General features: G+C 44.9%; 1 long non-coding RNA gene across 1 annotated transcript; it reads right to left on the bottom strand.

Annotated features, from left to right (window-relative positions):
* Positions 1-1,837: 1,837 nt before the first annotated feature.
* Positions 1,838-2,918, bottom strand: LOC111607115. Its single transcript, XR_002752309.1, has 3 exons — positions 2,818-2,918; positions 2,685-2,747; positions 1,838-2,614 (listed from the first exon to the last, which is right to left on the bottom strand). It is a non-coding gene; the product is annotated as an uncharacterized LOC111607115 (long non-coding RNA).
* Positions 2,919-7,557: the final 4,639 nt, after the last annotated feature.

Raw genomic sequence — 7,557 nt, 5'->3', positions numbered from 1 at the left:
AATACAACAAATTAGAGGATGAAAAACGCGAGCTGGAGCTGAAGCTGAGAAACGCAGAGAAGGAGCTTCACGCGCTAAAATTTCCTCCCAGGCCCAAGGTCGACTGCTGGCTCAACAAGTTTGTCAAACGAAGGAACAAGGTCCACCCAGCAGCAGACTGCAGCCAGGGAGAGGAGCTGCCCCCGGCCAGGCCGCCCCCTGCATTTGAGACGCCCCAGAAGGTTTCCGCAGAGCCAGCCGGGACTGAAGAAGATTCACACAAAGCCGTCTCCGACAGCCGCTGCCTTCCGACGCCTGAACCCTCTTCGCCGACTCCCATCCCAGACTTCATCAACCATCTTACAGACGACATTTAGATGTGCGGCTGGTTCAGAGGAAGTAACCCTTTAACTGCCATGATGGCGTCTTCATACCTGACTCAGAGTTTGGAGGCTGGAAGTTAAGGGGTTAAATAATACCAGCAATTTTATTTTTGTCATGTCACATTTAGAAAATGTGTTTTTCACCATGCAAGTCTTCTTTCGATTAATCAAAAAGCCATATTCAACAAATCAATTCAAAACGAAAACTACTATCTCTGAAGTGGGTTTTCCCTGGATGATCCAGTTTTCTCCCAAAAAACAAAAAAAAACCCAATCTGTCAGCAAGAACGAGAAAAAAAGTGATCTGGTTCTAAATTAATGTTTTATTTATTTGAGCCCCCAAAAATGACATTGTGTTTACAGGTGTTTCACTATTTCCATCCAACCAGTTGAAACCACAGCAACAGGTCACCAGATGATGAGCAGAAACGGAGTCAGGTTAAAAATCATTTTCCTTACAGATCAAATGTTTTACAGTCACTTTGGGGAGCTGCGGTGGTGCAGGGGTTAAGCACAACCCACATATGGAGGCCTTAGTCCTCAACACGGCCGTCGCAGGTTCGATTCCCAGCCTGGTGACCTTTGCCGCATGTCTTCTCTCATTACCCATTTTACTGTCAATTCACTATCAAATAAAGGCCACTAGAGCCAAAAAACCTTTAAAATATGCACAGTTAAACACACCTAACAGAAGGCAAATAAACATCACAGATCTCACTTCTTTTAAAACTCATTTAAGTTCATATGTAAAATGTCCCCAGTCTGAATCGAGTTCAGAGTTCAACTTAGGGCAAAAACACATTTAATTCTTCAGAATGCAGCAGACTAAACAGTTAGCATTAGCAGTAGATAGAAAGGCTAGCAGCAGATAAACGATTGATAGAATAATTAGCAGTAAATTGCTAGTTTTTCTATCTACAGTTTGTTGAAGATAAAAATAGAAAATCCGTTTTGTACCATATTAGTTGTGGAGTACCACAAGGGTCTGTCCTTGTATCTATAGTTTTCCTTATGTATACTAATAATATCACTATAGTTTCTAAATTTCTAAGGTGGATTTTATTTACCAATGACACAACCTTATTTTATTCAGGAGAAAATATTTTGAAAGTGTTAGAATTGCTTTTAAACAAATTTATACATTTAACAATGGCTTCATAGGAACAGATTATTCTTAAATATTGTTGAAACAAAGATTTTGACGTTTTCTATCAGTAAGAAAAGTGCTGATGCACAATTACATGTTTAAAGAGTCAAAATACAAAAAACAATGAAGTTACATTTATGTGTGTTCTCATTGATGAAGATTTGTCAAATTTAAAATATCCCAAACCACTGCTGTTTTAAATAAAGGAATAAATATATATATATATAAATTAAACATAAAATATATAACTCACTGTTTGTTCCATATCTGACATATTGTGTGGAAGTGTTGCTTGGTGCCGGTAAAACATTCATAGATCCAATTTTTAGTTTACAGACGAGAGTTGGTAGTCATATGTGGAAGCAGAAACCTAATATTTATACAATTTAACTTATTGAAACTTCATGAATTGATCAACTACAATATTTTAAAGTTCATGTACAAAGTACAAACAATATTCGAAACAGATTTATAGAGAGATGAAAAGGAACTGAACTTTTCCAAAGATGTAAATTCAAACAAGCCATGAGTCAACTGTCAGCCATCTTGTCAGCTGTCGGCCATCTTGGGTGGGCTGGTTGACGTGTCTGTGGTTCAAAAGGAAGCTGAGCATCCAGCGCACGTCACGAGTCCTTTATTAGCTCAAGGTTTCATCTCATTACTACTTCAAATGTTTTTCTGATATTTATTCTTCTCTGACCTGATCTCTGCACTCACTTCAAATTAAATACTTTCCACTGTTAGATTCTGAAAATTTACTAAAATTGGCAGCTCAGTAACTCCTCTGGGGAAAACTTTCTTTCTTTTCTTAATTACAACACAATTAAAGTGGGCCAAAAACTGCACACATCTGTAATGCTGATGTTTCTGAAACAACTGATAGTAATGAAAGAATGAGGTCAAAAAGGCGATTAAAGCGCAGAACCCAGATGGGAACAAGCTGGAATCCAAGAGCATGTTCAGTCTGAGAGCAGGACTTCATGTCTTTGTGAATGCTTATTAAATCATTTTAATCAAATCTACCTAAAACATTAACACTGCCTACCGGCTTTGCATAAATCAACACTCTCAGATCAAACCTTGGTGTAGTCGATCTGGTGCAAACCTAGCAAATAAAAACAATATATAAACATACAGTTCATTATAATTAAAAAAGACCAATATAGAAAACCTACCTGCGGCGTCCAACAACCACACCCAGGTGACCCTACCACCTGAACACCGTCAGCAATGCAGTCCTGTATAAAAACACCACATCAGCACAACGTACTTTAAAAAGTCACTTTAAAACGGTTTCCTCCAACTTACCACAGCCAGCAAACAGCGTGGGCCTATCAGGATCTGTGCTTTTCTGTCTGTTTATTTCGAGTTTCCTGTGTATCTGTGTCTCCGTGTTGTCCTGTCTCCCTTTGATTGTTCCCAGGTGTGTCTCGCTCTGTGATTACCCTCTGTGGATTTAACCCCACCTGTGTTCTTGGTCCGGGTCGGGTCCTTGTCTATTCTGCGTTGTTGTCACACCAATCTCTTTTGTCCTGTCGTTTGACCAGTGCTGAGCCTTCGCTCCTGCTCTGCTGTGCTGCCAGGTTTGTGCGTTGGACTGAGTCATTTAGGATATTTTCACCATTAAATCATCATTTCATCTCAACTGGGTCTGCTGCGTTTCCCTCACTGCTTTCACCACACCATTTCTTGACAGGGCCCAACACACAGCTGGTCTAACACACAGGAAATTGACACCTGGCCACCATCCTTCCAGCTTCCCTTTTATGGAGGCTCAGGTTGTACAAAGTGCGACACCTAATGGTGCCACCTGCTACATTCCTCCCCACCATTATGCATCGACGACCTGACGATGCACCTAAAAAAACCGTTACCCAAAAACAGAATCATTTCTTCTGTACAGAACAGGGCAGCAGCCTGTAGGGTTGGGATGCTGCCCTGCAGTTTTCCGCGCTGACCTCCTGACCTCCGGAGTGATGGCTGTCAATCTCCTGTGAGGATTCCTGGTCAGAAAGAGGCTGAACACCAGAAGTTGTATCTTCAGAAATACTAACCTCACTATTCTCCGAAGCTATAAGTCCTTTCTTCTTAAACTTGTAACGCTTGTAGTCAAAACTTCAGCGTCCCTAGCATTAGCGGCTAACAGGCCGCTAGCATTAGCGGCTAACAGGCGATGTCCACACTAGTAATGTAGATCAATGAAGAAATCCTACAACCACTGAAATCTGACACTGCTCTGTTTTCGTTTACTTTTTGTGAAGAAGGTAGTTGTGCTCCTCTTCTTCAGAGGTTTTGTGTCGATTCTTCAGTAGTTCTTGGTGCAGCGCCCCCACAGGTGTCAGGGGGAACAGGTTTTTCAGTTAGTTTTAGTCGTGGAGCGTGAATGAGAACTAGAGTTCTGAAAATGTAACAAATGTTGCAATTTTAGTCCCCAACTGAACCGAGTCTACCGGACTATCCGGTCTGAATGCACCCTTAGTCTCTGCTAGGCTCTCTAGCAACCTCTCAGCCAATAAAATGAAAGTGTTGTGCTGGGTGCGTTTGTTTCCTTCTAGCGGGTGTGCCTGTGTGGCTACTATTGATTGTAGCAACATGCGCCACCCACTGGATGTGGGGAGAAACAACAACATCACCTTTTTGCTCCATAGTACACTAAACATCTGCCAGCAGAGCTACTGATCGCTAGCAGCTACTGATCGCTAGCAGCTACTGATCGCTAAAAGCTGCTGATCGCTAAAAGCTGCTGATCGCTAACAGCTGTTGATCGCTAACAGCTGCTGATCGCTAAAAGCTGCTGATCGCTAACAGCTGCTGATCGCTAACAGCTGCTGATCGCTAAAAGCTACTGATCGCTAGCAGCTACTGATCGCTAAAAGCTGCTGATCGCTAAAAGCTACTGATCGCTAGCAGCTACTGATCGCTAAAAGCTGCTGATCGCTAACAGCTGCTGATCGCTAAAAGCTACTGATCGCTAGCAGCTACTGATCGCTAGCAGCTACTGATCGCTAACAGCTACTGATCGCTAACAGCTGCTGATCGCTAAAAGCTACTGATCGCTAGCAGCTACTGATCGCTAAAAGCTACTGATCGCTAGCAGCTACTGATCGCTAAAAGCTGCTGATCGCTAAAAGCTACTGATCGCTAGCAGCTACTGATCGCTAACAGCTGCTGATCGCTAACAACTGCTGATCGCTAACAGCTGCTGATCGCTAACAGCTGCTGATCGCTAAAAGCTACTGATCGCTAAAAGCTACTGATCGCTAGCAGCTGCTGATCGCTAACAGCTGCTGATCGCTAACAACTGCTGATCGCTAACAGCTGCTGATCGCTAACAACTGCTGATCGCTAGCAGCTGCTGATCGCTAACAGCTACTGATCGCTAACAGCTGCTGATCGCTAACAACTGCTGATCGCTAACAACTGCTGATCGCTAGCAGCTGCTGATCGCTAACAACTGCTGATCACTAGCAGCTACTGATCGCTAAAAGCTGCTGATCGCTAACAGCTGCTGATAGCTAACATCTGCTGATCGCTAACAGCTGCTGATCGCTAGCAGCTACTGATCGCTAACAGCTGCTGATCGCTAACAACTGCTGATCGCTAACAGCTGCTGATCGCTAACAACTGCTGATCGCTAACAGCTGCTGATCGCTAACAACTGCTGATCGCTAGCAGCTGCTGATCGCTAACAACTGCTGATCGCTAAAAGCTACTGATCGCTAGCAGCTACTGATCGCTAAAAGCTGCTGATCGCTAGCAGCTACTGACCGCTAGCAGCTACTGATCGCTAACAGCTGCTGATCGCTAACAACTGCTGATCGCTAACAGCTGCTGATCGCTAACAACTGCTGATCGCTAGCAGCTGCTGATCGCTAACAGCTACTGATCGCTAACAGCTGCTGATCGCTAACAACTGCTGATCGCTAACAACTGCTGATCGCTAGCAGCTGCTGATCGCTAACAACTGCTGATCGCTAGCAGCTAATGATCGCTAACAGCTGCTGATCGCTAACAACTGCTGATCGCTAGCAGCTACTGATCGCTAAAAGCTGCTGATCGCTAACAGCTGCTGATAGCTAACATCTGCTGATCGCTAAAAGCTACTGATCGCTAGCAGCTACTGATCGCTAAAAGCGTCTGATCGCTAACAGCTGCTGATCGCTAACAGCTGCTGATCGCTAGCAGCTTCTGATCGCTAACAGCTTCTGATCGCTAACAACTGCTGATCGCTAACAGCTGCTGATCGCTAACAGCTGCTGATCGCTAAAAGCTACTGATCGCTAAAAGCTACTGATCGCTAGCAGCTGCTGATCGCTAACAGCTGCTGATCGCTAACAACTGCTGATCGCTAACAGCTGCTGATCGCTAACAACTGCTGATCGCTAGCAGCTGCTGATCGCTAACAGCTACTGATCGCTAACAGCTGCTGATCGCTAACAACTGCTGATCGCTAACAACTGCTGATCGCTAGCAGCTGCTGATCGCTAACAACTGCTGATCACTAGCAGCTACTGATCGCTAAAAGCTGCTGATCGCTAACAGCTGCTGATAGCTAACATCTGCTGATCGCTAACAGCTGCTGATCGCTAGCAGCTACTGATCGCTAACAGCTGCTGATCGCTAAAAACTGCTGATCGCTAACAGCTGCTGATCGCTAACAACTGCTGATCGCTAACAGCTGCTGATCGCTAACAACTGCTGATCGCTAGCAGCTGCTGATCGCTAACAACTGCTGATCGCTAAAAGCTACTGATCGCTAGCAGCTACTGATCGCTAAAAGCTGCTGATCGCTAGCAGCTACTGACCGCTAGCAGCTACTGATCGCTAACAGCTGCTGATCGCTAACAACTGCTGATCGCTAACAGCTGCTGATCGCTAACAACTGCTGATCGCTAGCAGCTGCTGATCGCTAACAGCTACTGATCGCTAACAGCTGCTGATCGCTAACAACTGCTGATCGCTAACAACTGCTGATCGCTAGCAGCTGCTGATCGCTAACAACTGCTGATCGCTAGCAGCTAATGATCGCTAACAGCTGCTGATCGCTAACAACTGCTGATCGCTAGCAGCTACTGATCGCTAAAAGCTGCTGATCGCTAACAGCTGCTGATAGCTAACATCTGCTGATCGCTAAAAGCTACTGATCGCTAGCAGCTACTGATCGCTAAAAGCGTCTGATCGCTAACAGCTGCTGATCGCTAGCAGCTTCTGATCGCTAACAGCTTCTGATCGCTAACAGCTTCTGATCGCTAACAGCGTCCGATCGCTAACAGCTTCTGATCGCTAACAGCTTCTGATCGCTAGCAACTACTGATCGTTAACAACTGCTGATCGCTAGCAGCTATTGATCGCTAAAAGCTGCTGATCGCTAACAGCTGCTGATCGCTAACAGCTGCTGATCGCTAAAAGCTACTGATCGCTAGCAGCTACTGATCGCTAAAAGCTGCTGATCGCTAACAGCTGCTGATCGCTAACAACTGCTGATCGTTAACAGCTGCTGATCGCTAGCAGCTGCTGATCGCTAGCAGTTTCTGATCGCTAGCAGCGTCTGATCGTTAACAGCTGCTGATCGCTAACAGCTGCTGATTGCTAACAGCTGCTGATCGCTAGCAGCTACTGATCGTTAACAGCTGCTGATCGCTAACAGCTGCTGATCGCTAAAAGCTGCTGATCGCTAGCAGCTGCTGATCGCTAGCAGCTTCTGATCGCTAGCAGCTACTGATCGTTAACAGCTGCTGATCGCTAACAGCTGCTGATTGCTAACAACTGCTGATCGCTAGCAGCTGCTGATCGATAGCAGCTGCTGATCGATAGCAGCTGCAGATGATGTTTTGGTGAACTGAGCAGATATTGGAAACTTACACACTTAGATTGTCACTAAAAACATTGTACAAAATCAAGTTGTGTCATTTAAAGTGTCATATAACAAAATAATTTGCCGCTCTTCACTGCCATTTTAGCTCTGTCTGAACGCCCTGTTGCGACTCGCAATGAATTATGGGATACGGTGGGCCATGAAGGACACACTGGACCCACCCTTCAAATCTG

The sequence above is a fragment of the Xiphophorus maculatus genome, chromosome 23 (assembly GCF_002775205.1).
Source record: "Xiphophorus maculatus strain JP 163 A chromosome 23, X_maculatus-5.0-male, whole genome shotgun sequence".
NCBI lineage: Eukaryota > Metazoa > Chordata > Actinopteri > Cyprinodontiformes > Poeciliidae > Xiphophorus > Xiphophorus maculatus.
This window is presented reverse-complemented; position numbering and strand designations above follow the sequence as displayed.